A 25,558-nucleotide genomic window follows, 5' to 3' on the forward strand; every position below is an offset into this window, starting at 1 on the left:
TTTAAAAAGTTATTGATCTCCAGTCTTTCCCTATCAATGAAATCTATCACACATTCTCCAAGAGGCAAACAAATGGGTGGACTGAATGAGCTTCTAGAACCCACACAGTGCTCACAGTTGAAGCTGCCTGTCTGCTGGAACACTAAAGCCAGCGCTTGCCTTGAGGAGCAGTTTCTCATGCTGCGCATTGCCAGAATCGTAGGGTTTTTTCCTCACTTTTTCCACAGCCTGGTAGAGCTGCTTATAGCTGGATATCTGCAGTAAGCACGTCCTCATGCATATCTGAAAACTGAAAGGATAACATCGTTAGATTAACTCAAACCTCTTATCACAACAAAGCGAGGCCTGTTTTTCCTTCACACATCTCTGAGCACTCCACCACACAGCAACGAAACTCTGAAGTGTACACAGAACAACCCACAAGTTACCTGTTCCCTACCCCAGTCCACCCGAGCAGGGCTTTGCACAACACGCTACAGAGCCCCACGCTGTCACAGAGGGAACGGTGCACCTGGTGTCTTTCTCCGGACAGATGTTCTTCTCCTTCATTATGTCCGCTACACATCTGTCCAGCTCACTCTCGGCAACTCGTGTAGAGACACAGCTGAATGAGAGAAGTCCCTGAGAGTTGACGTAGAAGTCTGTTTTGAGACATTTAATCAGCTTTACCAAGAACATATTAAAATGCAAAAAGAAACCACACTTCCTTCAGATCTCTGAGAGCTGGAATTATGCAAACATTTACGGTTTTCTAAAAGCCTCCTAGTCACACTTATAAAAGAAACCCTAATTAAATTCAGTGGGTAAAAAAAAATAAGTCATGAAAATGGAAAGAATATGGTTATGAACTATTACATATTTATAAAAATTGTCAAAAAGATGCACAGTTTTAAAATCAATGTTAAAGAGGAGCAGCAATAGGCTCTAAGAGCTGTCTTACTGTCCGCAGCCTGGGCTCCCCACCCAGCACCCAGTTCTCTAGCACCTCTTGCTGGCAGCTTCTTTTCCCACGAAGTACTGTGTCAACATATTAAAAGGTAGCCATTCTGTGGGGTCTACATCTGGTCTGCCTGAAAACTTCCTTGTCTAGAAAGCCCTGGTAGGTCCTTTAATCTGGTCTCTTAGAGGACCATTTGAGCTACCCGGGCCCCTCCCTCTATTTCTGCATAAGTCTGCAGATGAGCATGTCAGTTTCTTCAAAACATACTCAATGAGATTCTAATTAAAATTTTGCAAACTCACCGGATGGTCGGGGCAGATGCCTTTAATCCCAGCACTTGGGAGGCTGGGGGAACTGTGAGTTCAAGGCCGCCTGATCTACACAGTGAGTTCTAGAACAGGCTCCAAAGCTACACACAGAAACCCTGTCTTGAAAAACAAAATAAAACAAAAAAATAACTTCACAAACTTATAGGTCAATTTGGAACTTATATTTTAACAATAATGAGTCTTATAATTGATGAATACCAGGCTTCGTTTTATTCTTTTTTTTCTGAACAATTTCTCCACAAGTTTTAGGGCTGAAGACAGTGTTTACTAAACTCCCCGGTTTGTGCTCTTCTGGCTGCTGTGGTAGGTAGCACTGCTCTCTCATGGTCCGGAAGCTCACTGCTAACACAGACAGCAGTGAGCTACCTGCTGCCAGACTGTTCAGTTTGCTTGTTAGTACATTTGGGGATTTGAACTCTGGTTCTCAGGATTGGACAGCAGGCACCATTACCACTAATGAATCTCCTAAACTCTGAAGGCATTTAATTTTAGTCCTAAAACTTTAATGTTTTATTGAGTTGACTTTGGCACCTCTCTGGACTTCAATAATTGTCACTGGTAAAATGTGTCATCTAGTAAAAGAAAAACAGCCTCTTTATCTTTGAGATTACATTTCTTCTATATATTTCTTATTGATATAGTGTATCTCTGTATACTGAAAGTACTATTTAAATCCATGCATGTATTGATATGCATATATTAAATCAAGGTCTTATTACGTAGGAAAGTATTTATTGAAGAGTCTTGTAATTTTTAAATGAAATAAGGCATAGATTTTTGAGACTGGTAAACCACAAGCCAAATTAAAATAGAATCATTCTCAATTTTTACCCACTAAACAGACCACATAACCAGTGTGCAAAATTTTACATTTTGAGCCAACATTTTCTGTAAGCTCAAAGCTGGCTGGTTAGCTTTGGTTTTCTTCTGAAAACACAACGTTTTCAAGCTACAGTGTTATCTTGTGTTTCCTTTGTTTTCTCGTTACTGGGTCAGACTCGTGGTTGACTAAGACTCCCCAAACATCTCACCATATTTCCAGACAGTCTAGTTCCAGTGGCATTTGAGGACAGCAGAGCTTCCTCTTGCCATCTTCTCATGAGTGTCTCTTCCTTTTTTTTTTTTGAGTTACTGTTGCTTTGGCACACAAAGATTAGCTTGCGCTGCTGTTGTGTCCAAGGGTTACCAAAACTGTTGGTCTGAAGAGGACAATGGTGATAGTATAAGCTGGTATCATTTTACTTTTTACCAGGAGGTTCAAGAACACCGTGAGCTTTTGAATACATTCCTATTAAATTTTAATCCCGTGCAAATGAAACTCTAAAGCGGTGACCCCTCCTATCATTTTTTAGTTATATCGTGCTTAGCAGTAGTGGAATTAATCTCTATCACTTCCTGATTCACAACATTTTTTCTTTGAAATTGTTATTAAAATTTATAATTCAAAGAAAATGAACTAAATGGGAAATTTCTTTGAATATTATAGTAAAACAGAAATGAATTTTGCATCACTTTGCTTTTCCTTAGCAAGTAGTTTAACTGTATGTTTTATCTCTAGAGTTCTTGACATGTTGTCTATATATGATGTTCAGGAGGCTAGGCTTTAGTTTCTGTGACTTCATCTCTTATCTTCCTTAACAATTGCTTTTCTCCAAGGCAATTCTTTCCCTGTCCTTGGGCTCCTAGCTGAGTCAAGTTAGTCATTCAACAAGCTCCTTTCCCACTGCCCTCGCCAGTCCTCTTCTGATGGTTTGGTTATCTCAGAAGCTCACCTACTTGGTTTTTATCTTCGTCTCTCCTTGGTTGCAAAAGCATTCATATTTATGTTTCTGTGGCTTTCTTTAAAAGATTTTTTTTTGAAAAGAAGTTCCCTCTGAACTGGGCTGGTCTCTTGGGATGCTATCTATTTCTTTCTATGTTCGTACCAGACTGGACTTTATAGGCTTAGGCATTGTTGCTGACACTGAAATTCTATAATTCTAATATGAAGCCAAGTCAATCAATATTGATTGCTTGACTCTCCAACCCTTGAAACCAGGCTAGCAGCCAGCAAGCCCCACCCACCCTCGCGTCTGGGCCTCTCCAAAGTATCTCAGCCACAGAACAAGCTGGCTGGGGGAATCTAACTTAAGCCCTGTTTTCATAGCTGCTCCATCTTGGGCACTGTAGAACCGTTGTTCAGACAGCATAAAGCAAGGTGGGAGGGGAAAAAATCAAATCAAATTGGGGTCAATGAGCACTCTCATGGCTTGGGGCAAAAGTCCCATGAGGGCAGAGCTAAACAAACTGCCAGACCAGATGGCAAAGGTTGAATGCCAGGCTGAGACCGACAGGTGGGCATCAGCCAAAGTGTGGGCCCTAGTGAGGAGAAACCTGGTCACCGCTGGTACACTTTCCATCCGTGCCCGTCCCCAGCCAGATGGCGTGATCTCAGTGTGCCTAGGACAGGCACACACATAGGTGGGCTCAGGGCATTGGCATGGACTTCAGGGCAGAGTGGGGGAGACCCCAGACTGTTGCCTAGTGGTCATGGGGCGTATGGTCCCTGAGTCCCAGCATACCACCAGCTCCGCTCTCCTCCCGCATCCGCCCAGCGGCCATGCATGCTGAGCACCCGCTGGGCGCTGGGCTGAAACTATCTCCTCATTCTCCTGCTTGGCACAAACCAGCCTTCACTTCCCTGAAGGTCCTCTCTCCTCTTCACCCTTCCATCTAGCTCGACATGCTTCCATTCCCCATGCTGCAGAAGATGCTGGCCACATCCCTGCCTGCCTGTGCATCTGCATCTCCCTTTCTGTGCCTCTTCTAAGCACAGACGCCAGGTCCAGTTGCAGGTCACAGGGCAGAGGAGATGAAGGAACACACACACCTGGGATAGCCTCAGCCTCTGGTGGGCAGAGCAGACAGATGATGTCTCCTTCCCAGAATGCCTGGGCGCCTTGCCAAAGTCTGCCACTCACTGCTGTGTGACTTTGGTAAACAATTGCACTTCTCTGAGCCTATTTTCTTATCAGTAGAGACAGAAATACTTTATAGAGTCACACACAAGAATGAAACACAGTCCCCTTTGTATCCTCGGGTTCCTCACTCAAGCATGGGTTAAAAATGCTTTCTTTAAAATTGCTTGTGAGGCTCAAAAGTACTTGCTGCACAGGCATGAAGACCAGAGTTCAGATACCCGTAACCCATGTCAAAGCTGTGCGGATGCAGAGGCCGCCTGCAACCCCAGCCCTGGGAGGTGGAACAGGGAGATGGTGAGCAAGTGGACAAGGAGAAGAGCTGAGCAGTGAGTTCCAGGTTCAGCAAGGAAGAGAGCAACCGAGGGCCTGCACATGCATGTAAACACATGTACATCCGCACCTTCACATGCCAAGACATGACCAGCGTGCACATATGCATGCACACCCCCATACAATAAATAAAAATAAACAGACAAACAATACATTTTAATTGCATTTGAGGACTGAGGAGACAGCATAGGAGTAAGTACCTGCCAGAAGGTCATTAGAACTTGCGTTTCATACCCAGCAACCACGGAAAAGCCAGGCCTAGTGGCACACACAGCCAGTGACATGGAGGTGGGGGGACACATGAGGGCCACTGACCTGCTGGCCTAGATGGGTGGGGGGCCTCTGATTTCAGTGACAGACTGTCCCATAAAACCAGGTGACGCTGTCTCAGGAACAACACCCACGGCCGGCATCTGGGCTCCTTACACACACACACACACACACACACACACACACACACACACACACGTGTGTGTGTCCCAAGCCAGGCACGATGACTGCACCTGTAAGCCCAGCTCTAGGCTGCAGCAAGGAGCCAGCTGGTCTACAGAGTCAGGTGTTTCTTCCTGTTCCTCCAGGAAGCTGCTGTCAGTCGCCCCAGGTAGCAGCAGGAGGCACCTTTGCTAATAGCATGTCTTTGTCTTTCAAATTCCTTCTGCTGGCTCTGCCTCTGAATCCTCGGAGTTTGGCATTGGCAGATGTCTGCCAACCGCTTCGCTCTTGCTGCCCCTTTGGCTAGATGGCATGGCGTCTCTGTGCCACTGAAGTGTTGATGAATCAACCTGCCAATTTGTTAAGGTGGCCACGAGGATTGGTGGCTCCTTTGTTGAACAAATATTGTTACGTTATCAATTTTAAGGTAGAGTCTCAGTATGTAGACCATGATGGCCTCGAATTCACAGCAATCCACCTGCCTCTACCTCCCAAGTGAGTAAACCTCGTGCATCACAGTGTCCAGCCTTGAGCAAGCATTTACTGATGGCTGCTATGGTTTGGATCTGAGTCATCTCCAAGAGTCATGTGTTGTAGGATTGGTCCCCAGTGAACTAAGAGCAGAGCTGGGCCTGGGGGGGGGTGTGTGCTTTGTGAGGCTATGATGTCATCAGTGAGTAATCCATTGGTAAGGGCTACTTAGAGGGGTAGGTTTAGTAAGAGGAAGTCAGGCCATTATGGGTGTACCCTTGAAACGGCTCCTAGAGCCCCAGTTCTTTCCCTTCTCCTCTCTGTTGCCAAAATTTGGGATCATATAACTTATATCAAGATGCAGTATACAGGGCTGGTGAGACGGCTCAGTGGATGAAGACATTTGCCACCAAAACTGATCATCTTGAAGTCCACCCTACAAACCCACACAGTAGAAGGAGAGAACTGACTCCCATAAATTGCCCTCTGACCTCCACAGCACATGGCAGCAGTTGCCTGTGACTGCGTGTACACAGGACATACAAGATAAAGATCAGAATTAAAAATATATAAATTAAAAGATATGTTGTATAAATTATCAAAGAATAAATTTAAGATATTTTTTTTAACCCAAGGCTTTTAAAAAGCTTTGACTTCTGATGAAAAGCTGCATTTGATCACTGGTTTACACACACATATGCACACACATGCACGTGAATACAAACACACAAATGGTCTTGGGGAGAATTAGGAGTGTGCATAGTCCAGCCACCCCTTCTTTTTCGTTGTTGTTCTATTGAGTCAGGGTCTCATGTAGCCCAGGCTGGCCTTGTAGCTAAGGCTTATATTCAACTCCCAATCCTCCTGCCTCCATTTCCTGAGTGCAAGGATAACAGGCATGCACCAAAGTGCCTGAGCCAGAACATGGTCCTGTTTTGAATGTCTGCCTTGGTCTGTGTAGGGAAAGGGGCAGTCACGAGAAAAGAGGAAGAAAGAAACGTGAGCTGTGAGATGAGTAAGAGCGTCTCCCATGCTTGTCCTGGCTTTAAGTCTGCTGTTAACAAAAGCAATGTACGGGAGAGAAGGTTCATTTCTAGCTCACAGCTGAGGACCAGTTCAGCACAGTAGGAGAGTCAAAGCAGGAACTTGAAGCAGCCAGTCACATAACAGTCCAGAGAGCATAAACGTGCCCACTCATGCTCAGCCTCCTCTAAGTATATACAGTCCAAGGTGCCCTGCTTAGGGAACAACGCCATCCATGGTGGGTTGGGTCTTCACACATCAATTAGTGTAATCCACAAAGAGGCTGACCAGATCCAGACAGCCTCCGACTGGGACTCTTCCCAGGTGATTCTAGATTGCAGGATGAAAACCACCATCAACCGCACAGCTCATGTGTGTGCAGTTAACACCCAAAATCTGTAAAGATGCATTTAGGAAGAAATCCATCAGAAGTGAGAGGATCCAGACACAAAGGCCACTCACTATGAGGTTCCATGTATGAAAACAGAGCGCACATGACTCCCAGGATCAATGGCAGACAGTGGTTGCTGCTGCAGCCGGGGTGGGGACAGGAGGGACCCAGATTGGTCTCTGCTTCCTGTCTGGGTGGTGGGAGATTCCCAAGGCTACGGAGACTGACAGCTGCAGCACCTCACGGGTGTCCTGAGTACTGTAACAAGTAGAAATCAAGGAGAAATCAAGCCAGGTGTAGTGGCTCAGAGGAAGGAAGGAGAGGGACGTCGGAGATGGTCCGACTGGTAAAGCGCTCGCCAAGCAAGCATGAGGAGCTGAGTCTAATTCCTCAGAATTTCTACAAAAGTAGTCAGGCACAGTGGCATCTGTAATCCCAACCTGAGCTGACAGAGACGCATGGATCCCTAGAACTCAGAGGCCACCAGCCTGGCAGAATCTGCAAGCTCTCAGCAAGAGGCCTTTCAAGAAACAAGGCAGACAGTGACTGAGGAAGCCTCTGGCCTCCACACGCATGGGCACACGTGTGCACATGCAGCTTCATACATTGCAAATACTCCTGCACTATGTGGAAAGAAGGAAGAGGAAGGAAGCCACATATTCTCCTGGGAGTAAATTCAAAAGTCGCCTGTGTTTATGGAGCTTGGGTAGCCCACCCCCAGCCTCCCAGGTGCCCTGTTACTGTCCCCAACAGAGAACCCTGACGCATAGGTGGGTGACTGTGAGGCCTCCAGGGTCCCCCATTCCAGCGAGACTACTCGGTATCTTAGCAATCCTGGCGGTTCTCACCCTGGCCTGGTAGAATCCAAGAATCCTCAAGAAACCCCACCCACCCACCAACAATCTCCCAGCCTGGGCTGCTGTCCAAGGTCTGCCTTCCAGGGCAGTGTTTGGGGACTGGGGGAGGGTGGCTCCACCCACTGGTTAGAGCAACCCTTTCACCACCAAGATGAACTTGGCATTGCCTGAGGGGTCAGAGTGAGCTGCCTGGCAGCTCTGAACTGCCTAGTACTGTGAGGACAGCCTGGATTGAAAGATCCCAGAATAGAACCTTCCTCTTTGGCCCTTCCTGGGGCCTCCTTGGAGCCTATAAGCTACCACCACCCCCACCACCAACAACGTAGCCAGGAGGACTAGCACACATCCACATCCTAACTCAGGAGGCTACACAGAAACCCAGTCTCAGAAAAAAAAAAATAAAAATAAATAAATAAATTAAGCAAAAAAAAACTAAATAATTCAACCCCTATGCTAGCGCCTAAAGTGGCCACAGACAATGCAGAACAGCCCTTTGCTGGACACTGCCCCATCATTTCTTTCAATGTCAAATTCACCCTCTTCCTCCTGCCCCCAAGGACCACTTATATGGACTCTCTGGGAGAAGATGACATTGAACTAACCCGTCTTACATGGAGGGAAAGTGGCGCCTGCTCAGGGTGGCATCTTTATGATCCTCTGTAGGTTCTTGCGTCTTAAGGGAAAACAGAACAACAGAGATAAATTCAAGCATTCCGGAAGGGGGGATCTCCCTGCAGCCATGGGTGAGGTGTTGAGGAGGGGAGAGACTTGAGGCCACATAATTAGGGAGCATAGATATCACAGCTAAGCATACCTAATGACCTGAGATCACCCTAGAAATAAGTTGCAAGGGACATAAGGAAGCCATGTGAAACCGCTAACCCCAAACCAGACCAGGTTCTGGGCAGGGTTTATTCAGATGTGCCCATGGCCTTGGGCTAAGAGCAGAGGGTTCAGGGTGTGCTGGCTATTCCTGCTCCCCCAAGCTGCTGTGCTCCAGTCCTATTCTGGTTTGGCTTCTTGGGCCAGGTCTCAGGGACACATCCCATGCCCCTACCCTGCAACAAAGACATGAGATTGCTGGGGGAATGTGCATCCCAGTCCCAAGGGGCCTAGCCCAGGGTCCTGCAGGGGATGTGTGTGAGGCTGTCAGCATGGAGAAACTCGGAGGAGAAAAAAATTCACAGGTAAAGAGAAAAGGAAAGAGAGGAGAATCAGAGACAGACAGGAGAGCTATAAAGAGAAAAAACAGAGGAGAGGGACAGAGAGGGAAAAAAAAGACAGAGTAAAGACCAGAAACAGAGAAACAGAGAGAGGGAGGGAAGGAAAGAAAGAGAGGAGAGAGGAGAGAGGAGAGAGGAGAGAGGAGAGAGGAGAGAGAGAGAGAGAGAGAGAGAGAGAGAGAGAGAGAGAGAGAGAGAGAAGGCCATTCAGAGTTGTTCTTGTCCAAAGTCCCAAGGACCTCCGACCCAGCAGCACCAGAGACCATGTGGAACCGGTGTGGTGAGGGCGCCTGAGCCGGGGACCCCCAAACCCCAACCACGGGGACGCCCTGGGAGCTACCAGGCTGAGAAAGGACAGGCTGCCTTCTGGACTTGGGCCAGTAACTCTCACAGCTCAGTCACGTGTGCCCAGCAGGTGGCAAAGACACTGGTCGCCAGGGGCTGCAGACCCAGAGCTGAGAATAGTTAGAAGAAAACGGATTTGGGGGCTGGGGATGCGACTGAATGGCAGAATTCTTTTCATGTGCGAGGCCCTGGGTCCCAACGCCCCCCCCCCATAAAACCATTTTAAAGAGAGAAATAAGTCTATTCACTTACACACACTTCAAGAGAAACTCTTCAGAGAAAGACGTGGTTTGGTTTGTTTTTCAGAGAATCAAATAAAATTTGGAAATCAACTCAAAAGAAAACTTATTCACAGAGAGGGCTGAAGATCTATTGCAATATAAAGGAAAACCGAGCTCCTAGTCGAACGCCAGGTCCTACCCCAGGCACCCCACTCTGAGGAGCCCTGCTCACCTGCATCGGATCTGGTGGGTGCCTAGGCCAGTTCTCCCGGAGTCGCGAGGATCCCACCTGGTCAAAGCCGAGGCTTGCAAGCAGCGTGTGGTACACCGACCCATGGACCAGTCCGAGGGGTGCATAAAAGAGCTGCGTGGGTCGCGGAGACCTGCGCAGCGAAGCCAGTGTGGAACAGGGCAGCTGCTCCAGCTGTGGCGCGAAGGAGAGGGAGGCTTCTCCGAAGCTAGGGGGAAGGCTGGACAGACCGAGCCCTGTGATCATTCGCAGCCAAGTGACCTTCCAACCAGAAGCTGAGAGCAAGCATCCCCCATCGCTCCTTGCAATGGGCTTTTCTTGGTTTTCTGTGTCCCTTAAGGTGACTTCTCAATGCGGAACAGAACTAAGGAAGGGAGGGCTTCGAGGGGCTGGCATTTTGAGAAGCAGAGCTGTGGAACCCCAGTTCCACCTACCTGTTCCTGCCGAGGCGGTAGGAAGGCAGGAGGCTGCCAGGAATTTCAGCCACGCCCCCTTTGCCGATGGCGACCTAAATAATTCATGCTCTTAGAAAAACAGTATTTAGGGTGCAACTGCTAATCCATGCTCTGGAAACTGGTTTCTTCTGCCCCCCCCCCCAAGAGCGACGTTGCCGCAGCAGGACAGAGAGAGGGGGAAGCGGCTCGGGGGCTCAGGGTCATGTACTGCGTGCATCGCGCTTGTCTGCAACTGAGCAGTGAGACTAAAGATCTTTTTCTCCTCTTTAAGGAATGGAACCCAGGATTTAGAAAATGCTTGGAAATGCTAGGCAAGGGGTGTACCACACCCCAACCAACGCTCCCTGCGATTTACTTTACTTACTCACTGAGTGGTTATTTGTTTGATTGATTGATTGATTGATTGATTGATTGATTGATTGATTGAGGCAGGATCTCACTACAGAACCCTGGCTGTGCTGGAACCCGACCAGACTGGCCTCGAACTCTCAATGATTCGCCTGCCTCTGCCTCCCGAGTGCTGGGATTAAAGGCGTGTGCTATCACTGCTAGATCCTACTTACCTCTTTTTGAGGCAGGGTCTCACTATGTAGTCCAGGCTAGCTTAGGATTCTACATCCTGCCTCAGCGCGCCGCAGTACTGGGATCACAGACTTCCGCTGCCACACTGGACACCTGCGTTTCTTTTTAGAGTTGATAGTGTTGTTTTTCCCATAAGAAGCAGCAAGGGGCCAGCAAGATGGCTCCCTGGGTAAAGGTGCCGGCTTCCAAGTCTAACAACTTCAACCCTGGGACCACATGGTAAATCTGTGACTAATATTTAACAGGGCCACCCCAGCCCTCGATTCTGTAAGACATTCTCTAACCTCTTCACATGCACGTGTGCACGCACACACACACACACACACACACACGCTGGTGCACACACACACTCACACGCGCACACACCCTTTAAGCGAATGCCAGTCTCTATAATTAAGAGCAAACACTGCTATCACAAAGGACCAGTGCTCACTTCCCAACAACCCAGCCAGGTGGTTCACAGCTTCTGTTAACTGTGGCTGCAGGGGATGTAACACCCTCTTCTGGCCTCTGAGGGCAGCTGCACTTGTGTGTGCATGCACATATATAGAAACAAAAGTGCACCTTTTTAAATAATATCCCACACACAAAAGAAGGGAGGGACAATCACAGACAAGGCAACAAAGCTCGCTGAAGATGTTGGGAACACCCCCACACCAGGGTTGTTGCACTCTTTGCTTCTGTTTGGGGGCCCTCAAGATGGTGCCAGATAAAGAGCTTGCTGCCAAGCCTGACACCTGAGTTCCATCCCTGAGACACTATGGTGGGAGGGAAGAAGCTTTTCTGACAGTTACAAAGGAAGGTCTCCTAAGATTGACCTGTGACCTCCATGCCCACCATGCAATGATGCACACAGTTACACACACACACACACACACACACACACACACACACACGTCTTTACCAACAACAAAAACTGTTTCTATCTGAAGAAGTGTGGAGGTCTGCGGAGTGAGAAGAGTACAGCCCCAGGCTGGTGGGCTCCGGCCAACTGCTGAGGGAGAGGGAAGGAGGGAAGGAGCCCCTCTGTGCCTTGGTCCAGGGCTGACTCAGCAGCAAAGTGAGAAGGTGGATGAGGTTGCTGAAGCAGAGGCAGCTTCTTCACTTCTACTCTTTTTGCCCCGTGGAAGCAGCCAGGGTCTGTGAATGAATAGGCATTGACTGTACAAAGCGATCTCTGGGTGTATGTGTGTATGTGTGTGGGGGGGGTGTCTTTCTGTGCACGCGCATGCTCCTAGAGCCCAAAGAACACCCCCAGTTATTGGCCTGGAGTTCACTGTTTAGCTTAGACTAGCTGGCCAATGCACCCCAAGGATCTACCTGCCTCCCCACCTCAGCCCAGGGTGGCAGGCTGTTGCTACCCCACCACCCCTCCAGTTTACACGCGGCTTCTGGGGTACTCAGGCCTGCATAGCAAGCGCTTTACCAACTGGGGAATACAAACATTTACACCCATCAAGTGTGTTACCTTGAACAAGTCCCTTCCGCCTGTGTTCCCTCCTGGGTTAAGACCTGAGAAGGGCTGTTTTGACTGTGAAGTCAGATGCTACGGTTGGAGGTGCTGTGAGCTGGAAAAGGCCAAACAACACAAGATGTTATTACTGTTAGGCAGGGAGCCCTGGGGCTGCACAATTAGCATTGAATTTTCCTATTTCATGCCATGTGACTCCTGTGAGTCACTCTGTGAACATAAATAGCCACCCCAGCTTCCTCAGAAGTCCTTTGGAAATGTCAAAAAGTTCTGATTTTCCTTCACACGAATGAGATCAGCCCCAGTCAGCTCTCTTCTAACTCCTGTGGCTTTTTAGGTTGAACAATTGTTCGGTTATTCTCTCCTTCCTGTTTACAGAGCCTTGCTGCATTTTCAGTGGGGCAACACTGCTCTCCCACCCCTTGGGCTTGGACATGGCCCTATGAATTGCTTTAGTTGATGGCACATAGCCAACCTGAAGTGTGGGTATGGCCTGTCCTCTTGCACTTACCCTCAGAACAAGTGTTCCCAGAAAAGAATGAAAGACACCTGAGTTGTCACCCAGCTAAGCTCCACCCAACTGGATATATGCCAAGCAACCAACACAGTCTCACTAAGAAACCCAGTCTCGCCTTGAACGGGTGATTCCCCCTGCCTCCGATTCCTGACTGCAGGGATGAACGGCACATGTGACCATGCCCAGCTCAAGTCACTGCATTCTGGAGTAGTTTAGAATATGGCTGTAATGGCTCATTCCAGGTGTCAGCTTGACTGGGCTTAGAGATACCCACATAGTTGGCAAGACCTGATTGTTAGGTGTGTCTGTGAAGGGATTTTTCAGAATAGCACCATGTCTCAGGTGGGATGTTGTGTTCCAAGGCCTTGGTTGGGTCGTTCAAAGGCATCATGAGAGATCATTTACTTGTATATTGCTGAGTTTTATTCAACCAGAGAGCTTCTGTGGGTCCTGTCCAAATGCAACACAGTCATCACTGTGTCTGCCACCACCACAACCACTATCAACACCACCACCACAGTCACTATCATCACCACTATCACTGCTACCACCATCGTCAGTATTACATCAGCACTTCAACCTTTACCACCACTATAACCACCACCATCGTCATCGCCACTATAATCACCATTATCACCACCATATCCACCACTGTAACCGCTACCACCATCATCACCATTATCATCAGCACTTCAACCTTTACCACCACTATAACCACCACCATCATCATCGCCACTATAACCACCATTATCACCACCATATCCACCACTGTAACTGCTACCACCATCATCACCATTATCATCAGCACTTCAACCTTTACCACCACTATAACCACCACCATCGTCATCGCCACTATAACCACCATTATCACCACCATATCCACCACTGTAACCGCTACCACCATCATCACCATTATCATCAGCACTTCAACCTTAACCACCATTATCACCACCACCATCGTCATCGCCACTATAATCACCATTATCACCACCACCTCCATCTTCGCCACCATCGCAATCACCATCACCATGGTCTTAGTTTGCTTCCTATTGCTGTGATAAAGACCATAACCAAGAATACCTTGAGAAGGGAAGAGTTTATTTCTCCTTACAGCTTAGTCCTTCACTGAGAGAAGCCAGAGCAGGAACCAGGAGTCAGGAACTGAAGCACGGGCCATGGAGGAATGCTGCTTACTGGCTTGTTCCCCCTGTTTTCTCAGCTGCTTCCTTTACACACTCCAGACCACCTGTGTAGGGATGGCACCATACATAGTGGGCTAGGCTCTCCCACATCAATCATTAATCAAGAAAATGCCCCACAGTCATGTCTACAGATCAGTCTTATGGAAGCATTTTCTCAAATTGAGAGTCCTTATCCCAAACAATTCTAGCTTGTGTTAAGTTGTGATAAAACTAACCAACTAACCAACACGACCATCATTACCACAACCATCATCTCCACCATGACCACCATCACTACATCAACACCATCCCTACCAGCATCACCATGGCCATCTTCTCCACCATGACCATCATCACTACATCAGCACCATCCCTACCAGCATCACCATGGCCATCTTCTCCACCATGACATCACTACCATGACAATCACCATCGTCACCTCTATCGCTACAGTCATCACCACCATGACCCTCATCTCACCATGGCCAACATTACCACATCACCATCACGGTGATCTTCATTGTCCCCATTATCTCCACCATCACCATTATTTCTTAGGAAAGTTCAGAGCAACAAGAATGGTTAAAGCCTGAACCCAGAAAACCTGCATTAGACACTTTGTGCCTATGTTTCTACCAGCTCTGAGACTTTCGGGAACCCACGAAGCTCTCCATGGCTCAGCTCTGCAGTCAGCAACATGTCCATGATAAAGCCCACATTTCCATCTCAGGCTTATGGAGAAGCAGCACACGTGTGTTTGCTGTGTATGCTGCTGTGCAGCCTTAGCCAGAGTGGGATCCTCTTTCCACCACAGTTCACAGAAAGCAGACCACACCCGAAAGTGATGATGCCTTCAAAGCACTTAAATTAACAACAAGCATAGTGCTAGCTGGGTGACGTGATGTCCACAGAAGGCAACTGCTGCAAAATTTGAAAGAGCAATGAGACATCTCCAGAACATGCAGACAGAAGGAGAAGGAGGCATGGCCCCCAGCAGAAGGATACATGAGGCTCTCGGCAACCAGGGCAGCAGGAGGAAGCACCTTAGATCTGCTCACCTTCTCTCTCTTTTTGTCTGTAAGAGACTCCTGTTGGATGAGCTGAATGGTAGGCAGGGAGCAACAGAGCCTGATTTGGCTTAGCTTTCCAGGAACTGAGCAAGTGAGGCACCAGGTCCAGGGAACAGCAACCTTTTTCTCCCCAGCTTCCTGATACTGCAGGTCAGGCAGGCTTTCTCACTAGCTGGCTATAGACTCATCTCATTATCTTACTCTCTTCTTGCTACCAAAGGATACAGGATGAGAAAAAAAGCAGATCCCGGAGAAGCCTGTGTGATGACTCTCCAGGAGAAACCCCTACGACACATCTCCATTCCTGGCACCATCATCCTGAGCTACCCACCAGAGAAAGGAGAGCATGCATGTTGTTTGGCCAAGGGACAGGGCAGCTGTGCTTATAACAGCCCGCACAGAGGGAGAGTGCTTGCTCCAAGTTTGACAGCTTCACACACAGGCCCTGGCTGGGAACTGTGCCACCTGGCAGCCATCACTCTGAGGACACCTTTTCTGTTTGTCCAGGTGAGCAAACAGCTACTTCCGCGTTCTGGACAGAGTTCACTTCATCACACGGCGATCATGACGATGAAAGGAAACAAAACTCGGACGCAGGAAAGCCAGGTAGAGTAGTACACATCTGCTATCCCAGCACTCAGGAGTCCAAGACACGGGGGTGGCCAGCCGGGGCTGCAGAATGAATTCTAGGGCAGTCTCAGAAGCCTTGTCTCAAATAAAATAAGTAAACTGGGCGGTGGTGGCGCACACCTTTAATTCCAGCACTCGGGAGTTAGAGGCAGGGGGATCTGTCTGAGTTCAAGGCCAGCCTGTTCTACAGAGTGAGTTCCAGGACAGCCAGAGCTACACAGAAACCCTATCTCAAAAATCAGAAAAAAGTAAACAAATAAATAGATAACTAAATTCTCCTTTGAACACGGTGGATCTGGTCGTTTTTGTGGTGAAGCAGATACAGCCCTCGCCATCTGTCCGCTTCGCATGCAGTGGGAGCACTGGCATCATAAGACTATACCACACTGACTAGCTGTTTCACTTGGGTTCTGGTACTTGGATTGAGGTTCTTGTGTTTCCAAAGCAGGCTCTTTAACCTCCTCTCCCAGTCCTAATTTGACTTTATGTATTTTATTTTTATACAACCCCCCCCAAGTGCTAAGATTAAAGGCATATGACACCATCCCCCTCTACTGAATCTTAAATGTTTAAAAATTACCTTTGTTTATTTATTTCTGCGGAGAAGTTGCTTATGCCACAATGTACATATGAGATCAGAGGAGAGCCGGCAGGAGTCAGCTCTCTGCAGCTACCATGCACCTCAGGCCATCAGGGCTGGCAGCTTAGCACAACCTACGCATACCTGGAAGAGGAAGCTCAGTTGAGATAGTTGCCTGTAGGTGGGTCTGTAGGACAATTTTTGATCAATGATTGATATGGAAAGGCCCAGATCAGCTTCTCTTCAGGGACCTTCCATTTCTCTGCTCTAGACCCCAAGGATGCCTTATTTTTCATACCTCTTGATCCCCAATCGCAAAATACCCCTTGCCTTAACTTGGACTGACCCGGATACTTATCTTCCCCTCAACTCTTCTGGACTGTCTTACCCCAGGGGTTCCGGAACATTCCACATCTCTTTGGCCAGCCCTATCTGCTGACTTACTCTTCCTAAATCCAAGATTATACAGTACATTACCAATCTTCTTCGTAGTCCATGCCTGAAAATTAGCCAGACAGACACCTCTGCCTTTTTAAACTTTCTGTCCAGCTGGGGATGTAAGGTCTCACCCTCTCGGGTCCAGCAGTCAACTCCCCAGGTGACTTATCTGGGGTTAACTATTGCTCTAACGCACAAGGCCTTTACCCTAGATAGAAAACACTTAATTCAGTCACTGACAGCCGCCACCACCAAGAATGAAATCCTGTCCTTCCGAGGGATGGCCTGCTTCTCGTGCTCTTGGATCCCTTCTCTCTTCTTGCCATATGCTTTCGAGGCGGCCCTTGGCCCCTTGCATGAACTCCTCTTGCACCCACTGCTAAGCCACTTCATAGGCTTCAGCAGGCCCCCTCCAGGCTCCAGCCTGGCATCTTCTGGACCTAACTTGCCCTTTGTCTCTCCAGGTTACAGGAAAGGAGGATATGCCCTCGGGTTCCTGGTCACTAACTGGGACACCTGTTGATTACTTATCAAAAACTTAGGACATGTTGTCCAAGGATGGCACCTTGCCTATGCGCTCTGGCCACAGCTGAACTTCTTATACGTGAATAAAAGGGTTACCCTTCGGGTCACCCACTACTGTCGTCATTTTCACCACTGTCCCATCCCCTAAATTATGGGGTCTCCAAGCACCACCCCCTTCCAGAGTTCCCTCTCTTTGGGTAGCACTGGCAGAAAATGCTACGTGGACCTTTCTGCCATGCCCTCGTCTCCACGTTTCAAACTGACTCAAGCTGCTGGGCTGACTCCCCCGAGGAATGTACAAATACTTCGCTTCTGCCGGCTCCTGCCAACCACCAAATTCGATTCTGGAGTCCGCCTCTTCAGCCACTTCTGTTCACCTTAACAACCATCCATCTCTCCCTTGCCTGCTCAGTAAGCGTCCTCTCTCCCTGCTGTGCCCTTTTGACCCTTGGGCTTCTCCAGCTGTTTCTCCCCTGCCTGCTCTAACCACTTGTCTCTCCCCTTCTACAGGATGGGTGTCACTATGGAGGTCTCCGCTTCGTCTACTTTTACTACAAAAGCCTCACCTGGGTGCCAGGAAGCTTCCTCTCCCCTACTGGGCCTCCATCCCGTGAAAAGGAATGACTCTTCTTTATGATTTAGGACATTTCTCTCTGACGAGTCCCTCAGTCTGCTTGGAGAGGCCCCAAATTGAAATTCTTGTAACCACGACACTAACCCCCTCTGCTCCCTCGTGGTTCCTCTCAGCTCTTTCTGGAACTTCCTCACTGTAGTGATATTTTGTGTTTTAACAAAAGCTCACCTGAAGATCAGAGTGCAGAGTTAAGCCCCTAGAGGTCAGAGTATGGTGGCTCACATCTTTAATTCCAGCACAGAGAGCACAGGAGTGATACGGCTGGGCAGAGAGAGGAATATAGGGCAGGACAAGTCTGAAGAGCAGTGCAGCCTGAGGTTTGCTGGAGACAGAGGGAGTCTGGAGATGCAGTCTGAGGACAGGATCGCCCCTTCAGTCTGGGCATTGGTAGAGGTAACTCCAGTGGCTGGCACTCTGCTTTTCTGACCTTCAGCATTAACCCCCATATCGACTCTGGTTTTTATTATTAAGACCAACTAGAATTTGTGCTACTTCTCCCCTCCCCCGAGGAGCTGCCTGCATGTCCCAGGTTCGGCGACTTTCCTTGCCCTCCTAGGCCTCTATGTTGTCATTTTCCTTGCCTCCCAGGAGCTACCTGCTAAGTTCCACAGCTTCCTTAAGCCCTCTGTGACCTTGTACCTCCTGTTTCTCCGCTGTGTCCTGGAAGTCTCACAGCTTCTCCATGCCCTCCCGGGCTTCCTTCTTGCTTCTCAACTCCCACTTGGAGCTTGCAGAAACTTTCTCCAGTGGAGTTCATTCCGTGACCCCTCCTCTCTCCTGCCACTGCCGTGAATTTTATGAAAGCCTCACCCTGTTGTTACAAACAGCATGGCCTCAGTACATTCCGATGGCCTAATTAGCATGCTCAGTTTTTAATGGTGGCAACTTCTGCGATTGCACAAATGATCTGAAAATCTTTAGAGCTAAACTAGCTCTCTCCCCCTGTTTCCAACCACAGCTGTCCAGGGTAGCGCTTACATATGGAGATCCCCAGCTCTAACAACAACCTGTCCAGGGTACCTGTTACATATGGAGACCCCACAGCTCTAACAACAGCCTGTCCAGGGTACCTGTTACAGATGGAGATCCCCAGCTCTAACAACAGCCTGTCCAGGGTACCTGTTACAGATGGAGACCCCCCACAAGCTCTAATAACAGCCTGTCCAGGGTACCTGTTACATATGGAGACCCCCCAGCTCTAACAACAGCCTGTCCAGGGTACCTGTTACATATGGAGACCCTCCATAAGCTCTAACAACAGCCTGTCCAGGGTACCTGTTACATATGGAGACACCCCAGCTCTAACAACAGCCTGTCCAGGGTACCTGTTACATAGGGAGACCCCCCCCAGCTCTAACATCAGCCTGTCCAGGGTACCTGTTACATATGGAGACCCTCCCCCAGCTCTAACAACAGCCTGTCCAGGGTACCTGTTACATATGGAGACCCCCCAGCTCTAACAACAGCCTGTCCAGGGTACCTGTTACATATGGAGACCCTCCACAAGCTCTAACAACAGCCTGTCCAGGGTACCTGTTACATTTGGAGACCCTCCACAAGCTCTAACCAACAGCTTGTCTGGGGGTACCTCTTACATATAGAGACCCCCCACCTCTAACCAGCAGCCTGTCCTAATAGAGTAAGGGAATTGTTCTACGTCAGGCTGTCAAAGGTCATTGTAGCTCTCTCTAACTCCCTTGTCCATCTCTCCTTCACTGGGCCTTACCCCATGCCAGTTTTTTCTTTTTTCTTTCTTTTTTTGGATTTTTCGAGACAGGGTTTCTCTGTAGCTTTTGGTTCTTGTCCTGGAACTAGCTCTTGTAGACCAGGCTGGCCTCGAACTCACAGAGATCCGCCTGCCTCTGCCTGCTGAATGCTGGGATTAAAGGTGTGTGCCACCACCACCTGGCCAGTTTTTTCTATTTTTGTAAGATAATTCCTGTCCTGAAAACAAAAACCATAAAGACAAGGTCGTGGTAAGATTTAAGAGAAACTGCATGTTTAACAAGGAATTAAAGCTGCACCCCCTTCCATGTGCTCATACAGGAAGTGCCTCGTGCTGGTAGCTGAACTTGGTAACATAAGGGACACATAGGTGGATTTGTTTTAAAGAGACACGAAGGGGTCATGGAGAGAAGCTGAGACTTGGCTCTGTGTGACAGGACTGACTTCCCTAGAGAGTCCAGGAGAGGCTATCGGTGAAAACGCAGCCCAGTGGCAATGGGGTCTGAGAATGTGAAAGCTTTAAGTTCTGAGGGTCCAAGAAAGTGGTGTGTGAATGAAGGTTCTGGAGGTAGAAGAGAGTGATTTGGGGTGATGAGAAACGTTCAGGTTGCTTTCCCCCTCTATGCTACTGTTATATTAGGATTTCAAAGATTCAAGAAACCTATGCTCAATGGTTCTCATGGTGGAGACTGCTCACCAGCAGGTTGCCAAAAGGGGACACTTGTCCCTATGACACCTAAATCAACTTCTAAAGCACCCATCCCCTGTGCTTGCTTTCTCTATGATCAGACTAGAGAGTACTGTTGACGTTGGCCAGAGACTATGGAGGCTGTCACTGGTCCTGTAGGAGACACGGCACATACTCAGGAAGGTCTCCTTGTATGCATACCAGGCTTTGATATTCTAACTAATGACCCATGGCACCCCAGATGGGAGATGAGGATCACCAGTGAACTTTACGTCTGGTAAATATTTATCATAGCTACCTGTCAGACACAATCAAAATAAAGAGGGTACCTATCACAGTTTCTCAAACTCTAGGTATAGGCATCTGGTAGAAGCTCCCCAATGGTCCTTACATTCCTAACATCACCCCTTTTAGACAATATTGATCGCACCTCCCTGTCACACCATCTCAGACCTTAACCTCTGCATGTGCTGGGACTAAAGGCATGTGCTACCACGCCTGTCAATGAGAGCCTTCTTGCTGCATCACTCCATGGTTGACAGAGAAAGAGAGAGGAGGGGGGGAGAGACTTCAGTGCCCAGCTCTTGCTGAATTAACAAGATCAGAAACAAAAAGGGGGACATAACCACAGGTGTCGAGGGAATCCAAAGAATCTTTAGGTCATATTTCAAAAGCCTGTACTCCACAAAATTGAAAAATCTAAAAGAAACAGACAATTTTCTCACTAGATACCACCTACCAAGTTAAATCAAGAGCAGAGAAACAATTTAAATAGACCAATATCACCTAAGGAAATAGAAACAGTTATTAAAAGGCTCCCAACCAAACCATCCCAGGACCAGGTAGTTTCAGTGCATAATTCTACCAGACTTTCAAATAAGAACTAACGCCAATACTCCTCAAATTATTTCACAAAATAGAAACAGAAAGAATATTGCCAAATTTATTTTATGAGGTCACAGACATCCTGATACCCAAACCACACAAAGACTCAACAAAGAAAGAGAATTACAAACCAATTTCCTGCATGAACATTGACACAAAAATACTCAATAAAACACTTGCAAACCAAATTCAAGAACACATCCAAAAGATCATCCTCCATGATCAAGTTGGCTTCATCCCAGAGATGTAGGAATGATTCAACATACAAAAATCTGTCAGTGTAATCTGCCATATAAACAAACTGAAAGAAAAAAGCCATATGATCATCTCATTAGATGCTGAGAAAGCCTTTTACAAAATCTAACACCCCTTCATGATAAAACTCTTGGGGAGAACAGGGTTTAAGGAATATACATAAGCCTAATAAAGGCTTTTTACCGCAAGCCAAAAGCCAACATCAAATTAAAGGGAAACTAAAGCAATTCCATTAAAATCAGGGATAAAACAAGGCTGTCCACTCTCTCCATATCTATTCAATATAGTATTCAAAGTCCTAATTAGAGCAATAAGTCAACAAAAGGAGATCAGTGCTCTTGTACCCTGTAAAGATCTGTCACTTGTGTTGGTTTAATAAAACACTGATTGGCCAGTAGCTAGGCAGGAAGTATAGGCGGGGTGACCAGACTAGGAGAATTCTGGGAAGAAGAAAAGGTCAGTCTGCAGTCACTACCCAGACGCAGAAGAAGCAAGATGAAAATGCTCCACTGAGAAAAGGTACCAAGCTACGTGGATAACATAGACAAGAATTATGGGTTAATTTAAGTTGTAAAAGATAGCTAATTATAAGCCTAAGTTAATAGGCCAACCAGTTTATAATTAATATAAGCCTCTGTGTGTTTTGATGGGACTGAACAGCTACAGGACCAGGCAGAACAGAAACTTCTATCTATAGATCAAGACAACACAAACTGGAAAGAAAGAAGTCAAGGTATCACTATTTGCAGATGTTATGATAGTATACATTAAGAAACCTCCAAAATTCTACAAGGGAACTCCTTCAATAAAGTGGCTGGACAAAAAAAAATAAAGTAAAAAAGAAAATCAGTAGTCCTCCTATATACAAATGATAAATGGACTCAGAAAGAAACCAGGGAAACAACCCCTCCACAATAGCCACACATAATATAAAATAGCTTGGTGTAACTCTAACCAAGCAAGTGAAAGACTTTTATGACAACTTCAAGTCTTTGAAAAAATAAATTGTAGAAGACATCAGGAGATGGAAAGATCCCCCATGCTCATGGATCAGTAGGATTAACATAATAAAATTGGCCATCTTACCAAAAGCAATCTATACATTCAATGCAGATACCATTAAAATCCCAACATGATTCTTTACAGACCTTGAAAGAAAAAATGCTCAACTTTTTATGGAAAAACCAAAAAATCTAGGATAGCAAAAACAATCCTTGTACAATAAACGAACTTCCAGTTGTATCATCATCCATAATTTCAAGCTGTACTACAGAGCAATAGTAATAAAAACCACATGGTATTAGGGAAAAAAAGACAGGTTGATCAGTGGAACTGAATCGAAACACAGGTGTTAATTCACATACCTACGATCACCTGACTTTTGATAAAGAAACCAGAAATATACAATGGAAAAAATAAACTTTCTTCAACAAATGGTGCTGGTCTAACTGGATGTCTGCATGTAGAAGAATGCAAATAAATCCATATCTATAACTCTGCATGAAACACAAGTCCAAGTGGATCAAAGAATTCACCATAAATCCACAAACACTGAACGTGATAGAAGAAAAAGCAGAGGATAGCCTTGAATGCATTGGCACAGGAGACAACTTTCTGAATAGAATACCAGTAGACCAGGCACTAAGATCAATAATTAATAAATAGGACCTTACAGAAGTTACTGTAAGGCAAAGACACCATCAATAGGACAAAACGGCAGCCTACAGAATGGGAAAATACTTTTGCCAACTCCACATCTGTCAGAGGACTGATTTCCAAAATATATAAAAAACTCAAAAAGCTAGACATCAACAAACCAACTAATCCAATTTAAAAATAGTGTACAGATCTAACCAGAAAATCCTCAACAGAGGAATCTCAATTGGCTGAGAAGCGCTTAAAGAAATGTCAACCTACCTCAGGATCCACCAATACCACTCTTGGGAATATACCCAAAAGATGCTCAATCATACTACAAAAGCATTTGTTCAACTATGTTCATAGCAACATTATTTGTGATAGTCAGAATCTGGAAACAACCTAGATGCCCCTCAATGGAAGAATGGATAAAGAAAGTATGGAATATCTACACATTAGAGTACTACTCAGCGGGCAAAAAAAAATGACATCTTGAATTTCGCATGCAAATGGATGGAATTAGAAAACACTACCCTGAGTAAGATAACTCAGACCCAAAAATAAGAATATGGTATGTACTCACACATTAGTGGATACTAACCATAAACAAAGGACGTTGAGCCTATAATTCATGCTCCTAGAGAAGCTAAGTAATAAGGTGAATCCAAAGAAAAACATATATAGATTCACCTGGAAATTTGAAGCAGACAAGATCACCTGACAAAATTTGGGAGCATGGGGCCGGGGGATAGAAGGAAGGGGAGAATGGGAAGAGGACTGGAGAAGGGGAGGGTTGGGAGAACTTGAGGGAGTGGGATAGTGGAGATGGAGGAAGGATAGATATGAGAGCAAGGAAAGAGATATCTTGATTGAGGGAGTCATTTGGGAGTTAGCAAGAAACCTGACTCTAGAAAAATTCCCAGGAATCCACAAGGATGACCCCAGCTAAGACCCTAAGAAAATAGAGGAGAGGGTGCCTGAACTAGCCTTGCCCTGTAGTCAGACTGATGATTATCTTAAATATCACCATAGAACCTTCTTCCAAAAACATATGGAAACAGAGACAGAGACCCACATCGGAACACTGGACTGAGCTCCCAAGGTCCAGTTGAAGAGTGGAAGGAGGGAGAGTATGAGCAAGGAATTCAAGACCATGAGGGGTTCATCCACTGAGACAGATTGCCTGAATTAATGGGAGCTCACCAACTACAACTGGACTGGAAGTGAATGAGCATGGGATCAAACTAGTCCCTCTGAATGTAGCTGACAGTTGGGGTAGACTGAGGGGCCAATGACAATGGCTCTGGGATCTATCTCTACTGCATGTACTGGCTTTTTGGGCTCCTATACTCTTTGAATGTATACCTTGCTCAACCTGGATGTAGTGGGGAGGGCCTTGGACTCTCCACAGGGCAGGGTGCCTTGCCCTCTCTTAAGATTGGAGGGGGGGTGAGGGAAGGGTGTGTGGAGGGAATGGGAGGAGGGGAGGATGTGGAAACTTGGATTGGTATTTTTTTTAAGTAATGAAAAAAGAAATGTTCAATATCCTTAGTCATCAGGGAAATGCAAATCAAAATGACTCTGAGATTCCATCTTACACCTGTCAGAATGGCTAAGCTCAAAAACACAAGAGACAGCTCACGCTGGCGAGGATGTGGAGAAAGAGAAACACTCCTCTACTGGTAGTGAGAGTGCCAGCTTATACAGCCAATTGGAAATCAATATGGCAATCTCTCAGAAAACTGAAAATTGGCCTACCTCAAGACACAGCTATACCACTCCTGGGCATACATTCAAAGGATGCTCCACCATACCACAAGGGTACTTGCTCAACTGTGTTCATAACAGCTTCATTCATAATAGCAAGGAACTGAAACAACCTAGATGTCCATCAATCAAAAAATGGACTAAGAAAATGTGGTATATTTACACAATGGAGTATTACTTAGCTGTTAAAAACAATAACAACATGAAATCTTCTGGCAAATGGATTAAACTAGAAAGGATCATCCTAAGTGAGGTAACCCAGACCCAGAAAGACAAGCATGGTGTGCATTCACTTATAAGTGGATATTAGCCATGAAGTAGAGGATAATCATGCCACAATCCACAGACCCAAAGAAGTTAAGTAACAAGGAGGGCTGGGGTGGAGAGACCGTGGATCTCACTGGGAGGGGAAATAGAATAGATATCACAGATGGAGGGGGAAGGTCTGGATGGGTGAGTGGGCGTGGAAACAGGAGGGATCGTGTGGGAGGAGATGGAAGGAGAGAATACTGGAAAGGCAGCTGGAATCAGTGGGCATCTCTGGGATGAACTAGAAACCTAATGCAGTGGAAACTCTCAGGACTCTGTGAGGGTGACCCCAGCTAAGACTCCTAGCAATGGGGAGTACAGAGCCTGAATCAGCCATCTCCTGTAACCAGGAAAGACTTGCAGTGAAGGGGTTGGAACACCAACCCAGCCACATAACCTCCGACCTACAATTTGCCCTGCCTACAAGATGTGCTGG

At 46.9% G+C, this 25,558-nt stretch overlaps 1 long non-coding RNA gene across 1 annotated transcript; it reads right to left on the reverse strand.

Annotated features, from left to right (window-relative positions):
• Window positions 1-165: 165 nt before the first annotated feature.
• On the reverse strand, window positions 166-9,905 carry LOC142852889 (uncharacterized). The gene is made up of 4 exons (XR_012911012.1): window positions 9,755-9,905; window positions 1,243-1,368; window positions 512-641; window positions 166-289 (listed from the first exon to the last, which is right to left on the reverse strand). It is a non-coding gene; the product is annotated as an uncharacterized LOC142852889 (long non-coding RNA).
• Window positions 9,906-25,558: the final 15,653 nt, after the last annotated feature.

Source organism: Microtus pennsylvanicus, chromosome 6 (assembly GCF_037038515.1).
Source record: "Microtus pennsylvanicus isolate mMicPen1 chromosome 6, mMicPen1.hap1, whole genome shotgun sequence".
Classification (NCBI taxonomy): Eukaryota; Metazoa; Chordata; class Mammalia; order Rodentia; family Cricetidae; genus Microtus; species Microtus pennsylvanicus.